The sequence below is a fragment of the Amia ocellicauda genome, chromosome 10 (genome assembly GCF_036373705.1).
Source record: "Amia ocellicauda isolate fAmiCal2 chromosome 10, fAmiCal2.hap1, whole genome shotgun sequence".
NCBI lineage: Eukaryota > Metazoa > Chordata > Actinopteri > Amiiformes > Amiidae > Amia > Amia ocellicauda.
The window spans coordinates 35,272,219-35,291,708 of NC_089859.1; the positions used below are offsets into that span (position 1 = coordinate 35,272,219).

The window sequence follows — 19,490 nt, forward strand, 5'->3', positions numbered from 1 at the left end:
AATAGGGGTGTGTATCTTTCCCTCTCTGAGGATTCGATACACATCTAGATGCACGGTCACTGATACAAAAGGAAGGATGCAGGAAAGATATGTTTAGAAAAATTAATGATTCGATACAATTCAATTCAGCTTTGATTTAATTCGATGCGATACAATACAAATCGATCAATTCAATGCGATTCGGTTCAATTCAAAGTGGATTTAAAAATACATTTAAAATAATTAAATTCACATCATCCAACTAAGAGGTAGAAACATACAGACTGTCTATGTACCATGCAATTATTATGGCAGCCAATTTAACACATAGCAAAATACAAATATACAAATTAATTAGAGGTTCTCAAAGGCATACAGCTCCGGTATACATTTTCTCAGAAAAATATTGTCTGCTGGATATGGTGTAGTGGGGTTCCAGAGAAGCAAGAATTTTGATAAAACCCGACATTTTCCACTACACTGTATGGGTGTAAATCCATGCAGATGAAGTTGGCAATTGAATCAGTGATAGCTTTCGACCGAAGCGGGTTGTGAAAAAAGTTGTAATCAGCTTGTGTGTGGTCCAAAGGCTTGCTAACAGGCAAGCTTTCCACATGTTCTGCAACACTGTGTCGCTTTCACCTATGCGTGGAAAGATCTGCTGCCTGAATATTTTATTCCTGCTCGCCATGTTTTGCATATCACAATGCTTTTATCCAGATTGCCAACTCTCTTATTAAATCCAAAGTGTTTCCATACTTTGGATTTCAGGTTAGTTGGTGCGTTGAATATAATCTCTGTAGAGCTACTACTGTCCCTCAGTTTAGCAACAAAACGTGTTATACCTTTTTTTAAGCGTCGTTAAGGGTTGGCCCCAATGACACACCCTGATAAGTAGAAAATAATTAGACATATTATGATCCAGTCTGCAATTGCTGTATTGGTTTGTTGGCCAGTTTGTGACGAGCAGATCGATATTTGACTGCTTCTGCTGGAATTTGAATCGGTGCAATCGTATCTCAAGCAGCTGAGCACCCTTACCCTAACACCCTTACTCCTTAACCATATTGTAGTGACAATATCCTCCTGCACTTCCTCAAATAAATGCAGATAGATCCCTTTTGACAAACACAATACATTTTGGATTTGGTATCTTCAGTCCAAATATGATTTATTAAGTGCTCAATCACTATTAAGCAGTGCTCAATCAGGAACTGTGATGAAGGTGAGATCAATCAATTTCACTCAAACTTCTCTCTCTGACATATATACTGTTATACCACATCTAACTTTCTTTCAGCTGCAGGACTTCAGACAGCAATGCCTCATAATGACTCTTTAGCCTGAGAGGAACACAGACCTGGGGAAATATTTCATACTCAATTAGTCACTCAGATACACACTGCTTGCTATGTTCACTGTGGTCTCCAAAAAGCCTTAAAGCCTGGTTCACACCATACAGTCTGTCAAACCAATTGTCTGATAAGCAATATACGCAACTTTGATGTTGAGTTGCTCAGAAAAACAGACTAGGAATTTATTGAGATTTATACAAGCATACATTTTATAAGCATCCATCTGAAGTGGGTCATTATTATACAAAATGATTGACCACCAAAACAAGTGGCATCTAGTTGATTAACAGACACTCAAAATATAATTATTTAAATGGAGGAATTCAGGACATTCTCTTGAACTGTATTTCAGTTTGACATATATGTTAAAAAGTTGTACTTCACTCAGGTTTTTTAATGCCTTATTCAGTTAAAAGAGTAAGAGGAGCTATGGCGGAGCTATAGCGAACAGGACTGAAGGTCACAGATAGAAGCATTCGGCAATTTACAGGCTCCTTTCATCTGAATGATTAAATCATAGTGGCCTGGATGGCACAAAAGGAGAACAAGACCGCAAAATAGCAGCTGATGTGGCCCACACAGGCTGAGCTGCAAGCAAAGCTGGAGTCCATCTACCTTTTATTCAGACAGTTTATTGTAAATACACATCTCCCGTCTAGCTAATCTTGGCATAGGGATATACCAAACAGCTGTGTTCAATTACAGTTTCCTATGAAAATACCTCTGCCGATAGGACGCAAGAGATAAGCCACTGATCTGGAGCAATAACAACTTTAATTGTGCATTACATTATTTCATTTCTAACATCGCAGCACAAAACGCAGCTCCATGTTAGCACTTAAAAAGTCTTGAGCCTGCAAAGCTATAGATGGAGGCAATTGATGTACCTTCTAATTCACATCGACTATGTTATTTTCAGAAATCGAAACACCTTTTGATATTGAGCTATTGATTAATTTTAACTTTGTTTGTAAGCGACAATGCAATTTTGAGGCCAGGTGAGGCCTCTTGTAATGTAAGCAAATTGTATCACCACATAACTGAGTCTCCATTAAAGAGCTAATGATACACAAGGGAATCAAAGAATGAAAAGTGCAGGACATATCAGCTTGCAGTGCTTATTGATAAAGAAAGTTAAGCTTCAGAGATTACTAAAGGTTACATTTTCTTTTAACCTTCATTTTTAAGACCTTAACCAGTGAATTGAGCACTAGGTGACAGCTGATGGGTGGTGAATGGGTTCTTGAGATTTTCAGCTGACTTTGTTCATTGAGCTCTAGTAATGACTGTGTTCCAGTTAATGCTGTATGACTTCAATTATATTTTCTTACCTATAACTCTTATATAGACTCTGCTTTAAGTTACAGCTGGTTTCTACAGGTTTCTACAGTTTTTGCCAGATAAAATGGTATTTGATATTATCTGTGATTAATATAAGAAAACATGAAAAGGCAGACATATAGCTAGTGATGAAAGTGTAGTCATCCTTTGTTTGTTTTGATTATAAAGAAGGATGTAATTTGTGGTTTTTCAGAGATTTAAGTAATTCCTTCCTGATATGTGCCATCAACTAGATAAAAACAGCTCTGGCTTCAAAGTCCCCTTTTTTGCATTGTATTATGTATTTTTAAAGGTGTATTTAAAGAGTATATTTAATGAAATTACAAAATTCATACATGTCAAGCCAACGCATTATAACTGCTGGGATATAGACATTAGAACTCAGATACAAAGCCATAGCAATGTGACGTACACTTAAACCAACCAATAATTAAGTTAAATGCAGATCTTAGATTAAATTATAGGTTGAGAAGGCAGTCTGCCTTGATTAATGCCCGAGGCACTGGTACATTTTTGATGTTTCGTTTTAAACTGTATAACTTGTGAACTAATTTGAATTGATAAACATTATGCATTTACTGGAAACATAAGACAATGAATGTGTTTGTGCAGGAATGTTTATTAACACGTGAACCAAAACTGTTCGTTAGTAATCAACCACTATTTGCTTTCAACCCTCCAAAGCTTATTGAATTCAATTCAGACATAACAAAATCTTAACAAACTACCTGGAATGTCTTTTTGAATGACATATGCCTAAATATTTTAGTTAAGGATTGTCGCTGTTCATTAACGCAATATGGGCCTTTGACCTGGAAGGTTGACAGGCTCATGAACTTCAGTGGAACTCCAGGTTAAACCCTTTGGGGCTGATTTTCTAGTGTGGACATTGCTGATTGCTTGTTCGGTGTACAAAAAACTTGGACTAACCTTTCAGATGCCTGGTATCAGAAGACACCACGTGTAAATATTAATTGTGACTCTCTTTGGAAATCTGCAGACCTAGCAGTAACAGGGCTAACAGTATTGGAAGCAACAAAAATGACTTTTTGCTTGGATAAAACATAAGCTCTTTAGGGAATGTGACTTTTCCACCACTGTGGTATTCTGTTATTGTTTATGTAATGTGACAGGTTAAGTTTAACCACCTTGGCTTAACCATTTATGTCATGCAAGAGGAAAGTTAGTAGTGGTATCAGTTGGGATAGTCTTAAAGGTCTGATTTCCAAACAGTGACTATGAATTATTACTGTTGTGTTACAGTTGTGTTATCTATTTGTCAAGGCTGTTATCTTTCATGCATCTTTGTACATTACTATGCTGTTGGTATGGTATGGGTGTAAAGTCTCTGTTTTAAAACAACATCCATTAAATGTGTCTCAAATATATATATATATATATATATATATATATATATAAATATGAATAACCCAAAGTGGCTATTAAAAGGTAAAACAGCAGTCCCCTATGCAGATTTACAATGTCCCCACTCGTGTTTAAAGTAGAACAACGGACAGTGTTTTGTTAGGGTATTGTTTAATAACCTGGCAGTAAAGCCTTCCTGTCTGCTGTGTATTGTACTGGGAATCCTGGGGTGGTTTCTAACAGGGGGAGTCCCTACTGAGAAACACTTACTGTATAAATATTTCCACATCGTCTGCGCCAAATGAGCAGTCTGGGGGGAAGGAGTGAAAATATGAATCACTGCTCAACAAATAGGGATTAAAATTCTTTCCACAGTGCAGTATTGCTCATGACATTTGAAAGATAGCATATACAGTAGAAGCAGAAGCCATCTCTCTTTGTTCCCTGCAGAGGAGAGCTGCCAAGTGAATGGGCTTACCTTGGTTGCATTGACCACACTGTCCATACAAGTGTGGACATATCACCTTCTATTGTTTTGCTCTCTGTACTGGTCTCCTCAATTTTGGTTAAGTTATTTAGCACTGATTCTTTTTCACACCAGTCAAAAAGGAGAGATAATGAATAAGAGGCCTCTTACTTTTGTGAAAGACAAACGTATTCCTGTAGCACTGTTTTGAAAATGACACAGACCACCTTTTTCTTTCATAAGTCATAATGATGCATGATGTCATTCAATTAAGGCCACACAAATGCACAGATAATTGCTGGTCAGAATTGGAAAGAAAAACACATTGAGCATATTGCAAATTGCAGCCAATTAAGTCTTACCTGACTGAAAAGGATTATGCACACGTTCAGCAATATTTAACGGGAAATCTTGCCATGTGTTTCATGGAAGAAAGACAAATGAGGGTAATTGTTGGTAATTTCTAGCAGTTAATGTTCAGTGACATCATTCCGCTGTTTGGAGAGTAGATCCAACTACAGCTAACAGATTACTTTGTGTTTCGTGAACACCAGCAAAACACTGTAAACTGTAAACATAATTGCTCGGTTTATAAGTTTATTTTATTTAATTAAATATGTAATTTTCATAATGTAAAATGACTTGGCCAATAAACAGTTATAGGAAGGTTTTCTTTAATATGTTTTTTGAAATTATTATTATTATTGTTATTATTATTATTATTATTATTATTATTATTATTATTATTATTATTATTATTATTATTATTGTTATTATTTAGCAGACAATTTTATCAAACACAACTTACATGGTTTGAAAATGTTTTACACAGATATTACCAGAGTAACAACATCATTATCAAATGTAATCTGCACATTACAGAGAATTGGATTAAAGTATAAAAGAAGATTAGAATGGGCTGAACAGATGCATCTTAAGGAAGTGGTGAAAGATGGTAAGACTCTGTGCAGTTTAAACTCATTCCACCATTGTGGGGTTTGAGAGGAGAAACTGTGCCTGACAGCTGAGGAAATGTGTGCATAATGGACTTAATGAAGATTAAGATTAATGAAGAAGGAGAGAAGAAATATAAGGAGATACAAGAGCCGGTAGGTGGGAAAGAGCAGCATGGTGAAGAGAGTGTTGTGTAGACTAGGGTCTTTAACATTCAGCAATGGGAATAGAGAGAGTAGCATGATAGGCACTCGGGAGAGAATATAAAGCAACCAGCAAAATCTGTAATTAATTGAAGAGGGTGAATGGTAGAAGTAAAGAAGAAGCCAGAAGAGAGCAGTAATAGTGTTGTCTTTATACAGCACCTAAAACTGTCGATGTGCATTTGTTGATATTATGCACTTCTATAGTATCTACAATATATGCGTTCAACAAGCATTCAGAGCCACTTTAGGGTTAATTGAAAATTGCTAGGGAAAAATATATATATTTTTTTCCCCCTTACACTATTAACTCTCTCAGGTTTTAGCTGGGGACATGATGTATTTGTTGTGTTTTAACAAGGACCCTGCAGTTGGCGTGTTAACTGACCCAAGGAGGCAGTGTTCAACACGTCTCTGGAGACCTTCAGAAGTGTTTTTCTTCCAGTGTGACTTAATAAAGTAAAGGAAATTTAGGAAATGAATACAGTCCCTTTTAGCAGGATTTATTTGCCTTTGCTTTCATCTCCAGCGGAGAGTGTCTGCTCAGAGGATTTCCCTACAAGCAGAGCACAAATTGAGCCGCCAGACACAACAACCCGAATGCTTAGTCTAATGCATGCAACACGATTCTCCTGAGAAGCAATTGACTGTCCTTCCAGTTACTTCTTAAATCCCAAAAGAGATACAAAGAAGCAGAAAGAAGTGTTTTGTGAGATATACCAAGATGCTGTGTCCTACATTAGATTATAAAACAGGATTTTGACTTTGAGATTTTTAAAAAGCATTTGGTGATAGCTAGTCTAATCATAACTCATAATTGTGCTTACATTTTGTAAGTCGCCCTGGATAAGGGCGTCTGCCAATAAATAATAATAATAATAATAATAATAATAATAATAATAATAATAACTCTGGGAACCAAATGATTAGCCATTGATTAATTTGAGATAAAAAAAAAAAGATAGAAAGCAATACTCCAGCTCCCTTCTATTATTTATTTCAAGTCATGTCATTAGTCCATTCCAGGGCAATGAGGAGTAAGACTTCTGGCTGTTATGGATACAAGCACTTAATGCAAATGCTGCTCTTGCATGTTACTTCAACCCAATGGTTCCAATGAACTATTGTGGTATTAATGATGCTATTAGCAGTACATGAGTAGGAGGTTACCCTACAAAGTACTCTAATCCCATCCAAGGGGTGTCCTATATTTACTGACATGCAAAAATCGGGTCACTTTGGCTTGTGAAGGCTGTGGAAGTGAAAAATCATTGAGCAATGGTTCTTCTGCTGTAGTTTTACTAGGGCTTCAAAGGAGGAACCATGACACTGTTTGTACTCAGCTTATTGATCACGGCTATTTAAGTATTTAATTTGTATTCATAAAGGTATTTCTAAATTCTAATGAGAATTATACAGGTAATTGTTTGGAATATTTTGAGAACACCATTTAGTTTCTTAATGTCTACCAGAGTATTCATATAATAACTATTCTTGTAGACCTTGCATCAGCTTTACCGTGGCATTCGAGATCATATGTCAAAGTGAAGGAATTCTGTGTAATAAGCGTCCTCGTTTCAGTCTGATTTATGTCAACATGTATAAAAATAGTCCCAAAAGGAAATGGCCTGAAGTCATAAATCTATACATAATGTGTATCTAAAGAACATGTTTACTTGGCCTGAGACTTCATAAACTATATAATACCTGTTTTTGTTTTGTCTTCCTTCTTTAATGATCATTTCTTAGCTGATTAGGTTTCCCTAGCAGTCACTTTCATGGTATCTTTAGTACTGTACTGACGCATTTTGAAGCCTTTTTACGGAAGCGGTCAATTTAGTTGGAACAGGATCTTGGCGTTGAGGTGGGGAGGGCAGTAAACTGACTCTTGAATCTAACTTTGCAAAGTACAGAGTGATACAAACCATATATAAAAGCAAGAGCTTTGAAATAAAATACTATAAATACATAGTCAATCTATCCATCAGTATGTCTTACATGCATCCTGAGATATGTTTTCTCTTCTTGGATAGTTGCAGTGACATTTCTGGTACTGTCTTTTTCCATATGTAGGGCTATTCTCACCCATCTTGAGAAAGCAATGTTTGTTTCTTGACATCCCTTAGTGTACTTACTGAGGCTTCCAGAACATAGCTCTTGATAACCCTGTTAACCTTTGTTTATGGAGCTGATTGGTAATTCTCTTGGAGGAACCATACCTTTGCTTTGCTTATTTTTTGTTCTAATTTAGTTTGGAGTGCTACGCATTTACATTTACTTTGAGGAGATCCTTGAAACACAGAACACAGAAATCTGCATTTCAGGGCTAGAATTCACTCACCCGATTCACCATTTTATGTAGGCGTCAAATTTCAGTTTCTGAATGTGTTCAGCATTTGCGATTATTATATTTTAGTATGCTTTCACACACTTAAACTTTTTACTCAAGAACATGTCAAGAAATCACATACATATCCATCATACATTTACAGCACTCATAAAATCCATATCAAAAACACGTGTTGGTTTGTGATTCCTAGGCAACAGGGAACAGTATCTGGTGATGCACCCACACCACTAACAACCAGATTCTCCATAGCTTTTTTCTTCAGCTTCCACAGATCTGATGAGATGAGGCCTCAAGTTTGTATAGCTTTAGGCCCCTGCTATTCAAATGTGATGATCTGAGATTCCTTCACCCAAATATTAAAGTCACAGAATTGATAGGCTACATGACAACATCGTATCATTTACTTTGGTTTTCAGTGCATATGTTCATAAGTTTAGAGATCAGGTTTTAAGGTGCTAAAAGACATAATAAGATTTCTTTTTTAGCGATAACAATAATATTGACATTGGTGCTACGTTTTGTGTCTAGCCTTTTGAAACACAATTATGATTGAATGGAAAACTACTGAGTTTGGGAACTTATCCTTCTGTTGTCAGAATGCAAGTTGGAACTGCAGGCCCACACAGTTTGAAACTCAGGCAGCTTAATGCTTCTGCACGGAAATGGGTAATGAAAGATAGGGGTTCTGAGATGGATTTAGTTTATCTTAATGATGGAAGACTTGGGGATGTGGGGATGTTTATAGACTTCTGTGCTATGTCTAAATATGACTTAAACAGACTTAAAGCTAGAAAGTGATAGCTGTAAATGGGTTATGAAGATGTACTGCACATGAATATGGTAAGATTATCTGTGCTCAAAGCTGTATTTAACTTTCTTATTCATTTATGAAGCTAAGAATACAACATTTCAATATTCCACCGCAGAGTAGGGTTGAAATAACATAGCTTCCCACCAAAATTGCTTTTCAGCTGAATTTTCAGATTCAAAGACCGTGGATTTCAGCTTGGACAACTCTGGCCTTCTGTCTTACACTGCATCTCAGTTTAAATGACTCTGGTGGGAGTATATATATGAAAATCACATTTTGAAATGTAGAGTCCAAATGGACACATTTGTTTTGGAAAGGTATTTTTTTTCAAGAAAGTGTTGGGAAATTGAGCACTGCATTAAAACATCAAAATCTATAGCTCTCTTACAGAGATGAAGTGGCTTTGCAATTGAAACAGCTTCATACAATAATAAAAGTAAAAAGCAAATTAAGCCCCATGAGACCAGCTTCCATTGGATGCTGACAGCAGTCCGCAAATTTAATTAAAGTGAAGCACAAGCTGTATATCTTTTTTTTCTTTCTTTGGAGTGGTAGAATTTCAGTTTCCTCTGTGGTTCAAGTCATAAAGTATTGTGTCCTGAACCAGGAAAGGCAAGTCACAATTCAGAAGAGTTTTCAGTGTAGCTCAGAGACTTATGCTTTTATTAGCATCTGGCTTCCTGACTCCCTTTAGTGAGCAAGGGGCCAGAAATCTAATGAACAGACACAGAGGAAAATTGAAAATGAACGCTGCTTTTAATATTAAAAAGAATGAAATGATACTCTGCTGGTCAAAGTGGGGTATGTTACCTTCATTACACATTGAGAGTGACTAAGAGCTGTAGTTAGACCTTGACCGTGTATGGTTTCAGCATATGGCAAGCCTGAACACCCCTACCATCCTCTCTGGGACTATAACACTTTACTGCAACTCTGCTTACAGTTTATTTTACAAGGCTACAAAATGTCATGCAATTATGGTCTTCAACTGGCTTGTTTGCAAGGAGGTGGGGAAAAGCTAGATATCTGATGTGCAACCCCTCCATCTCCCATCTTTCTCGTTGTCCTCTCTTCAGGTGTTTGGCACTACTGTGTAATGTGTGGCTAACCTTTCTCCCACCTGTGGCGCTTGGGACTTGATCAAACGGAGACGTCAGTTTGTTCTCTGCTCCATTTGCTGTGTTAAAATGTAATCATGCATGATTGGACTTCTGACGCTGAGTCCAGGTAAAAGTCTAGGTAAAAGTATATTACCATCTTTTATTGTTTTAAAGTTACTGACCTATTATGGAGACATGGGAAGAGAATCTGTAATTCCTTTAAAGAACTACTGAGTTCTAGCTTGTGCTAGATTTAAAATAATATGACTGTAAAGGGTTCCTGACAATAGCTAAATTTAATAATAATAATGGTAGTAGAAAACAATGCATTCTCAAAGGCTTTAAATTTACAGAGCACAATCTGGAGATGTAAATAGTGGTTTTCATTAAGCATAAATACCTTGCTAAATGCTGTACTGTAATGGATTAGCTGAAGTCACACACTGAATGAACTTGCCTATTATATGCAGTCTAGTGTTATCGAGTGTCAAAGCAATGAACACAGTAAATAACAGAAAGAGACAGATAGGAAGCTGAACTGTTGTAAAAGATATAGACTTTGCTCATACTGTGAAGTGATCTGAGTTTGAATGACTGAACTTAATGATTGTCTGACCCCAGTTAAGAGAAATAATAAAAAGTGTGTTTGTGTGTGTGTGTGGAGGGGCATTCTAGATAAGATTAAACAGAAGCCCCTTTCAATGAGGCTACCTTCCAGATCTGTGCTTCTCTTGCTCTGAATACACATTCCCCACTTGTGTGACATTCAGAAAAAGATCTGCTGAGCTTCCATGTAATTTTTAGGTTTTCTTGGCGTAGCATTAAGCCTCTATAAGCAAACATGATAAAAGATCTGCCATCTATCTAAATCACTCATGTTCTGCATTGTATTGTTTCCCTGTTTAGTTTGGGGCATCCCTGCCCTAACAATCCCCTCATGTTTCAACCCAAGCCAGGGCATCCAGTCATATTGAAACACTGCCAGAATAATCACTGGAGCACTTTCAACTTAATTTTTAGCAATGCTGGCGGCTTTTAAAGCTACTCTGTCCAAATGCTTTGACTTTACTTGGAAATCTTTGTACTCTGATTATGGTGACACACTGCAGTTTGTTTAATCAGAAGACAGCAACATGTTGACCAGAGCAACAAGAGCATATTCTGACTGTAGCAACAAGTTCTGACTGTAAGAAAATGATAGAGGGGAGGTATTTTTCATATTTTGAACAAAAAATATGTATTTGTTTTTTCTTAAAATGTCAAATATACTATAGACATAAGCAAATTGTATAGTTATAACTTGTAAAAATTGCAGGGAGCCTTAAAAGAGCCAAACCTAATGAATCCTCCTGCTGTGTGTGTAACATTCATGCTTTTTAACTGTAATAAAAAAAGCTAGGTAAAACCTGGGGGAAAATCTGAGTTTCACTTCTGCCAGTATTCACAAAAGAAGAAAAAAAACATCCAACATTTTACTGCCCTCAGCTATTTATTTTCTCATCTGAAAATTATTATCTGTGATGAATCGTTTTGGGTCACTTTCCTGTGAAGAAAAGCAAACGTTTTCTCCGTAAGGCAATAATAACAGAAAAACTGAAAAATGATGCTGTGTACATTGTATGACCATTTGCAATGAGATGCAGAGCTACAGGTAACTTTGCTTCCTTATCTTTTAAGGAACGTTTGTGTCTGGCTCCGGGAGAGTTTTTAAATATGAAAATCAAGACTGCCATAGTCTAATCAAAATGACCACTCCACAATGAAGTATCAGTGAGAGTGGAGCCAATATAAGTTTACTGCCAAAGGCTATTGCATTCTCCATTGTGAATTCCTGCTAGTATAATACATAATTATGATTTTTATATGAATGATATACTTGCCCCAACAAACTAGTATTTTAGTACTTACTAGAAGTGAATATCTGTCCATCTTTCCCAGCTAAGCAGTGCTACAATGATTGACTGTCATTGGAGGGGCTGGGTAGGAGTGTGTGTCTGTAATCTTAACTGCTGCCATTACATGCCTTTCTTTATAGCTTTCTCAGCTTCAACTGTTTAAAAAAAAACACAAATTCCAAAGGAGAGTGTGCTGGGGTGCAGGTGTTGGGAGCTGATAAAAGATGTCATTACAATGATGTTATGGTTAGATGTATGCTAACCGTGAGAGTAATTCAGACACAAACGTGAAAAAGTTAAGGGAAAATTATGGGAAACCCAATCGAACTCCCCTCATCTCACGCCCCTCTCCACTCCCTCCTCTGCACAGTAATTACAGAGAAGGAAGCTATTTAGAAAGCCAACAGTGTAACCTCTGTCATTATTGGAGAAAAAAGAGACCATGTTCTAATCACGTAATCTGGCTTTATCTAGCATTCATCTGGAAAGGAAATGATCCCGATATTCCTGTTCAGTGTTTGTACTTAATTTATGTTTGTTTATTGAATTATAGAGTTATAACATCCCCACTGGAGTAATAGGATCAATTGGACTGGGAGGTCTGAAAGTGGCTCTAAATTGACACAGCAGTGCAACAGAAATTGGTTAGAAAATAAGCACGTTAACACGGTTGTGACTGACAAGTGAGACACCCAAAAGTTGTTTTTCAGGGCCAGGGCAGGATCTAGTCAGGAATGGAACTAACTGGCATCTTACAAATGTGGTCTGGTTTTGTGCACAGAATCTCTGTTGTAACTTAGATATGTGGTCCCAGAATCCCTGGGGATGGAGGAGTATTTCATAATTACATGATGCCCTGTCATTTAAAGCACACAGCTTTACACAGTTTAACACAGCTGAACTTTTTTTTTTTTCTCTTCTCAGTGGATTATTGACAGTTTGGTATTTTTTTATTTTATTTTTAATCACCAAGAGATTAAGGGCTGGATCAAATCAAAACTTTGACCCACCCGCTAATAGCAAACTACAAACCTGTACATCATAGCGGTTACATTTATGATTAGAAGAAAGTGGCATCTTACTAAAAATGAAGCCGCAACTGAGAACAGTTCTGTAGTTTTCTATTAACGGGTGGGTCAAAGTTTTTGATTTAATCCCAGCCTAAATCTGTGTGAAGGTTTGCAGTACCTGTGACACACCCACATGTTCCTTTGCCATCTCCAAAAGCTTTTTTCATTTAATTGTATAATTAAAATATTTCTGCAGGGTATCTGATATATTTATGTGACACACCTTACTGGTAGGGTGTGCCTAGCATTGGCATTGCTCTCGTTTGAAAGTAATATTAATAATTGAATAAATCTTTATTTTTTCAGTGAAGCTAGAGTCTCAGTATTAATGAATTGCTTGTTTGCTACTATAATTCCAAAATTTCTGCTCTATAATTGTCTGCTCTGGTGATTCGATTAGTGCTTACTGCTGTGTTTACTGTCATTGCAAGAGAAACTCGAAGCCCTCACTCTTCTGTTTGTTCATAGCAAAGTTCATTGTGAATGATCATATAGCTAACTGTACAATACAGTATTTGAACCACAGTAACATATGTCAGTAGTTTTGTATTTTTTTAATAAATTAATATAGTATTTTTATTTGTTCCTGGGAGCTCAAGGAAGGAACATGAATATATTATGTATATCTATAAGTAATATAACCTTCACAAAGAAAGGTATTCTGTATTTCTAGGGACACATGAGATAACAGTTGATTTTTTCAGAAAATAGCAGCCAATGTTTGAAGAAAAGCAGGAGAAAGATTATTAAAAGTCTGGACTTGTTTTCCTGAAATATAGTGAAAGCAGTTTCCTTCTATTCATTCAATACTCTAATCGAATACCCTCACAAAGGTGGCTAGTGGGTGTAATTACCCTGATATACTCAAATTACTTGAATAACACATACAGTATATCATGGTGTAGCCAGTAGCATGATCTTATCCCTGTTTACATGTTTTGGGATTTGCTTGACAGAAGATAAGAAAGAGTGTTAGCGACTAGTTAGAGACTGACTGGACCAAAATAGACGGTGACACACTGCTTCATTTGTGTGCTAGAATCATCAGAGTAGATGGAGCTAGAATTGCTACCCAAATAATGTTGTGGCAACATTGTAATTAAGTGAACAGTATGACATTGTGGCAACACAAATGTATAGACTCCAAGGGATGTTATCAAAACATTGTAAGATAACATTGTAAACTAAAATGTATTAAACTACTTTGCAGATCATCCATATTCCCAAATAATAACATACAAAGAATGAAAAGTTATAATAATAAAGCTAGCTGGAGTTTAACTGTTTGTTTTTTTTCTTTGTAGTTTGATACAATTATATTTTATTCTGCTATAATGCAGAGGAACAGGGCTATAAGGAAAAAATATATAAGATTAAAGGAAAAAGGTTTTGGTTTATAGATCTGCGATCACAGATCTAGGGCCAGATTAAATCAAAACTTTGACCCACCCGCTAATAGCAAACTACAAACCTGTACATCATAGCGGTTACATTTCTGATTAGAAGAAAGTGGTATCTTACTAAAAATGCAGCCACAACTGAGTACAGTTCTGTAGTTTTCTATTATCAGGTGGGTGTAAGTTTTGATTTAATCCGGCCCTTAGTCTGTTAACGTATAGACAAGTGTAAAACATGTATCTGTAACATAAGAGAGAAGCCAGCCATGATGACATTTGGACCTGTTAAGCTTTTATATACAAAAATGTTGTAAATGTTGGCTTGTGAGCTAAAAATACAAGAAATAAATAGAAATCCTATTTATATAGCGAACCATTACCATTACATAGAAATTCTCTTTCTGTTATTATTGCTATATTTCACAAGCAGATTTTGTAATTAGCTATGTAACTATACCAAACATTTATGTACATTTGCATTTCTACTTGGAAAATTGCTTTACTTTGTACATCAGGGCGCCCAACTTGAGATGTTTAGACCTTGAATCACCTCCCTTTCCCAGCACTGCCATAGCTAACAGATTAAATGCCGAAGGGTTTAAAATAAGTTGATCATGTTTTGATAAGTAAAGCAGTGATGCGGCTGTGCTGATATGCCCTTCTCTCTTAGCCAGGTTTTTTTTTTCTTTCTTTCTTTCTTTCTTTCTTTCATTGTTCTAATGGTTCATAGGGGTTATGTGATTAACATACGGAGAAGACGCTTAGGAATTTGAGGCTGACATGTTGTGAGTAATTAGCAGTGATTGATAAAAGACGGGCAGCACCTGGGCTTCTTTCTACCACATAAACAATTATATGCCCATACATGAAAGCAAAGCAGAACACTTGCACAAAAGCGTTCTGTTTCTTTCCCGAGTTGGCACACTGCACTGCGGAGAGACCAGTTTATAGATAAGAGATTGTTTCAGGTAAAACTTCAACCGCAGTCTTTTAATATGCTGGGGGGGGAGAAGAAAAGTGTGCCAGGGAAAACAGGAGTAGAGAATCATATTCAAATATTAAATCTGTTTAGTCTCTAGAGCTTCTCCTTTGTCAACTTTTACGCCTTTGGTTAGATTCTCCCATTGAAAACAGCACCCTCCCCCCCAGTCGCACTTCCAATTTAACTAACGGGACAGCAATGAGTTTTTGGAGGGGCCCATTGTGCTTTCTGAGCTAGTCGTTAGAATTGATCAATAACATAAACGGATCTATTCAGGGAACTAGGAGGAATTCATACTGTTATATAATTTGTAGTAGTAGTTCTAATCCCCATAGCCTTTATGGTACGTACAAGAGTGAAATTAAGCACAGTGTTTCTCATTTGACATGCAGGTCATTTTCGTTTTTTTAAATAAAGTGCTTTATTCTTCAACTTATTCAAGGTTTCCTGCCCTGTGTAATGGTCCGCACTAATTCAACTGCTAACCACCCTGAAGATATCCTGACAGTGTCTTTCTTTTCTCCTCGGGAGCTCTTCATATTCTCTAAAGTAGAGAACATGGAGAAAAACTATGACAAAAAAAGACAATGTAGGAGTGTATAGATGTCACCAAAAAGTTACCCATTCTTTTAACAGTAAAGGCAAAGTTCCTTTTTATTATTTGCAAAATTCAATTTTGACTATGATTCAGATAGGACAAGTGTACCCTTAAAAGCAACAGGTTAAATGTTTTCTTTAAAATCAGTTGAATTTGCATTAGATACGCTTTGCTCTGTTTCATTGCACCCATCAATCAGTGGCAATAATACAACATGGTTTTCTTACTTTTTGGTTTTGTCAGCCTCATATTAAGATGATTACATCACATTAGAGCTAGAAATATTAGGCCAGCTTTATACCCCTGACTGTTATTTCTAATTTCTAACAGCAGTCACATAAATAATTAATCAGTCCTTTATTTTCCAAATTAATTTTATTTCCAAACATCTCAAGGCACTATACAATAAAAAAAACATTAACATAAAGTCAAATTCATTAAGTTATTTAACATTTTTGTTTTTGTTTGTTTGTTGGTTTAAATAGACCAGTGTATCATTGTTAAGCAGCTGACGTCTTGCATATTTGTAGAAAAATATACAAAGTGGTGCTGTAAACAGCAAGTGTGGATTGGTAACTTTAGTCACTAAATTCCTCAGTAGCATCCCGCAGAATGTGTGCTACATGAGCTTGACTGGTGAAAAGTCACCCAGAGTTGAAGACTAGTGCCTGGAGAATGAACTGAATTCCCCCTGGGTTCCTTGCACAGTCTCACTTAATTGTCAGCTTTTGTCCAAAAACAGAAGAGGCTAATTAAGTTGAATTATCTTGCTGCAGTATGTGCTTGAAGTGGCATTTCCTTTGCAAATGACCCCTGGGAGAACTAACATAATTGTTGAAGATAGACAATTAAATGAAAGACAACAATAAAAAAAACAACAGGATTATATTGTGCTCCCGGCATGTCAAATTAATAAATCTCCTTTCTCTCTTTCCTTTTTCTCCCAAGACGAAAGCTCTGATTAGTCCACAGTCAAGAGCTTGAGCTAGCTCTCCAGTTATTAGTTGCCCAAAACGTTTATTTTTGTGTCCCTATACAAACTCAAGTCATGTCAGGGGCAAATCTGTTGCACAGGCCACGTGTTTTCCAAGAGTCAATGTGTCAGAAAGGTGGAAGAAAGGTGATGGAGGGTTTGTTTCTGATTGCCCAGCAGTTGTACCAAGTGTGTGTTTCTTGTTATTATTTATTTCAGACCAAGACTTTTGGCAGATTTGCACAAAAAAAACTTGACATCTCAGAGGAGCTTGTGTATATATTTTTTTTCAACAGTGAAGGAAACAACTTCACAAGATTGGCTGTTTATTTTGAACTTTATGTAACAATTCTGTTAGCCAAGTTCCCCAGTGCACCCACTGTTCCATTAGGACATTTTCACGTTCTGAATCACAAATAAACACCTGCATCTTAGATTGTATTTATTTATTTTTAGAAAGACTTTGTTTATTTTATAACATATGTATTGTTTTAGGAGCTTTTTTGCATCAAGAGAGTTTTTTCTTGTTTTAGCACTATACAACAGACCATCTTCTGAAAGGAAAAATATTGATCATGATAAGAATGTATTATTATTATTTCTATTTTCCGCAGTTGCTGCAGGCTCCTCTACCACAGTCTCTCACTAGAATTCTACTTATTTTCTTTCACAAGGGCTTTCAGAAGACTTACTGTCTTTTGAGAATGAACAACAGAACTGGGTTGCCTTTGGCTTTTAGATGTATGATTTCTTGGTATGTCCTTAATGAATAGTCTGTGCCTTATTTGCTGAAGGGGCTGCAAATACAGCGTGTTCATCATTGCACAGGTAAAGCATGGGCATAAATACAGGACCATGGAGCACAAAAATCCAAAGAATGTGCTGTATAAATGTGTGTATACGTGCTCTCGGGCGGAGGGGGGAGGTGGGTCATGTTTTTTTGTGGTTTTTCAGTATCTTAGCAGCAAACCTTATAAGTTCCATTGTATAACAGAATATACTGTGGTACAGTGCCACCCATTGGGAATGTACCATTTTACATGCATTTTAGAGAGAGACACTGCTGGAGCAAAATAACTGCACTGAAAAATCATCCCAATCATTCCAAACTAACCAGCCCTCTAACACAACATTTGCAGACATGGAGAATCCAAACAACTCGTTTTGTCTTTGCATTACAATGAAGCTGTTAGGATGAATGAATAGTATAGCAAAACAGCTTCTAGCCAAGTAGAAGTGATTTCAGCACACTGTAGCGGTTTGGGACTCTTGTGTGGAGGGACTGTTGTGTATCTGTGTGTTGGTGCAGATAATATGGCGATCTGGTTTAGTGAGCGGGAAACTGGTTTCCGGGGTCCAAGGTTATACTGGGGACGGGGGAGGGGATTGCTTCCTGTGATTGGGGGGACATGAGGAGCAAGAAGATATATAGGGGTGCCCCAGAGCCCTTATTTGTTACAAGTAAAAATCACATTTAAAAAATATTTGGCTTACAGCCACAGATTGTCATTGTCTCAGCACAAAGTTGTAAAACTTGTTCCATTAGATTTAAGCATTGAGTAGTGATGAGACATACTCAGTAAGGGGACAGTGTCACATTTATTATAGTCAAGTTAGAGGAGATCCAAAGAGAAACAATATGTCTGTATGGCTGAAGCAGCAATCCTCATTGTATTTGTTGTAGTCTGAGTTACCAAACTGGGTCATTAGTAATGTAGAAATGTTCCTTGTATTCTCAATGTTTAAGAATGGAATGAGTAGCAAGGACTGATTCAATTTGTCCTGCCCTAGTGACCCTTGTTAATTAGATGTCCAGGTTATATAGAGAAAATATAGCTACAGGCTAAAGCTAGCTAAATATCAATTCAGGATTTTTCATTGTATAAGAATAGGAATTTTCAAATTCAAAGTACCAAAGCTACAGAACACCCACAGTGGACTGAGTAAACATTCCAGGGGGGAAAATGTAATTTATTTGTTTGTTTTTTCAAGCAAATTCAAGCAATTTAGTGCTAGCCCTTCAGTAGTCTCCATACTGTCTCCTCACAAGTGGTTCTTAGTTAATAGTTTACTGTAAGTGACCTATTAACTCTTACACTACAAGCATGAACTTGAGGATACATCATCTGCTCAGGAGCACTTCATACATGTATGTTCACAGTCTGCACATTTATTTTAATCTTAAATTATATATAATCTCATGCTATTCAAATCAAAATGAACAACTTTGCATTGTGCTCATTTTTCCTAATCTCCAATATGCCAAAGATGTGTTAACCGGTATCAAGTCAACTGCTTTTGGTTTTAGTAAGACCATACTCTTGGAATATCTTTGTTGATGTATTCCTTCAATTAATTAACTTTTCCAACCAGATGTTTATTATGTACCAAGTTGTGTCATTGCGTTCATATGTTTTTTTCTCTTATAAATATATCAATTCATTTTCTATCTCCCTATCCCTATATTTACTCTGTTCTAAATGTTTTTAATTAGCTAGTATGTCCGTTAATTAATTAATATATAGTGTAACTTCCTAAAATGTAATTACACTCAATGGCAGCATTATATATTTATTATATATTTACTAATGACAAGTATTGCATGAGGAAGTGCATGACGTTTCTTCATGTGTTATAATGTTATTTTGCAT

General features: G+C 36.4%; 1 protein-coding gene across 5 annotated transcripts in view; it reads left to right on the top strand.

The window, feature by feature from the left end:
* The window catches only part of fhod3a (formin homology 2 domain containing 3a), a 248,677-nt gene that overhangs the window by 146,607 nt on the left and 82,580 nt on the right, over positions 1-19,490 (top strand). The window lies entirely within an intron of this gene.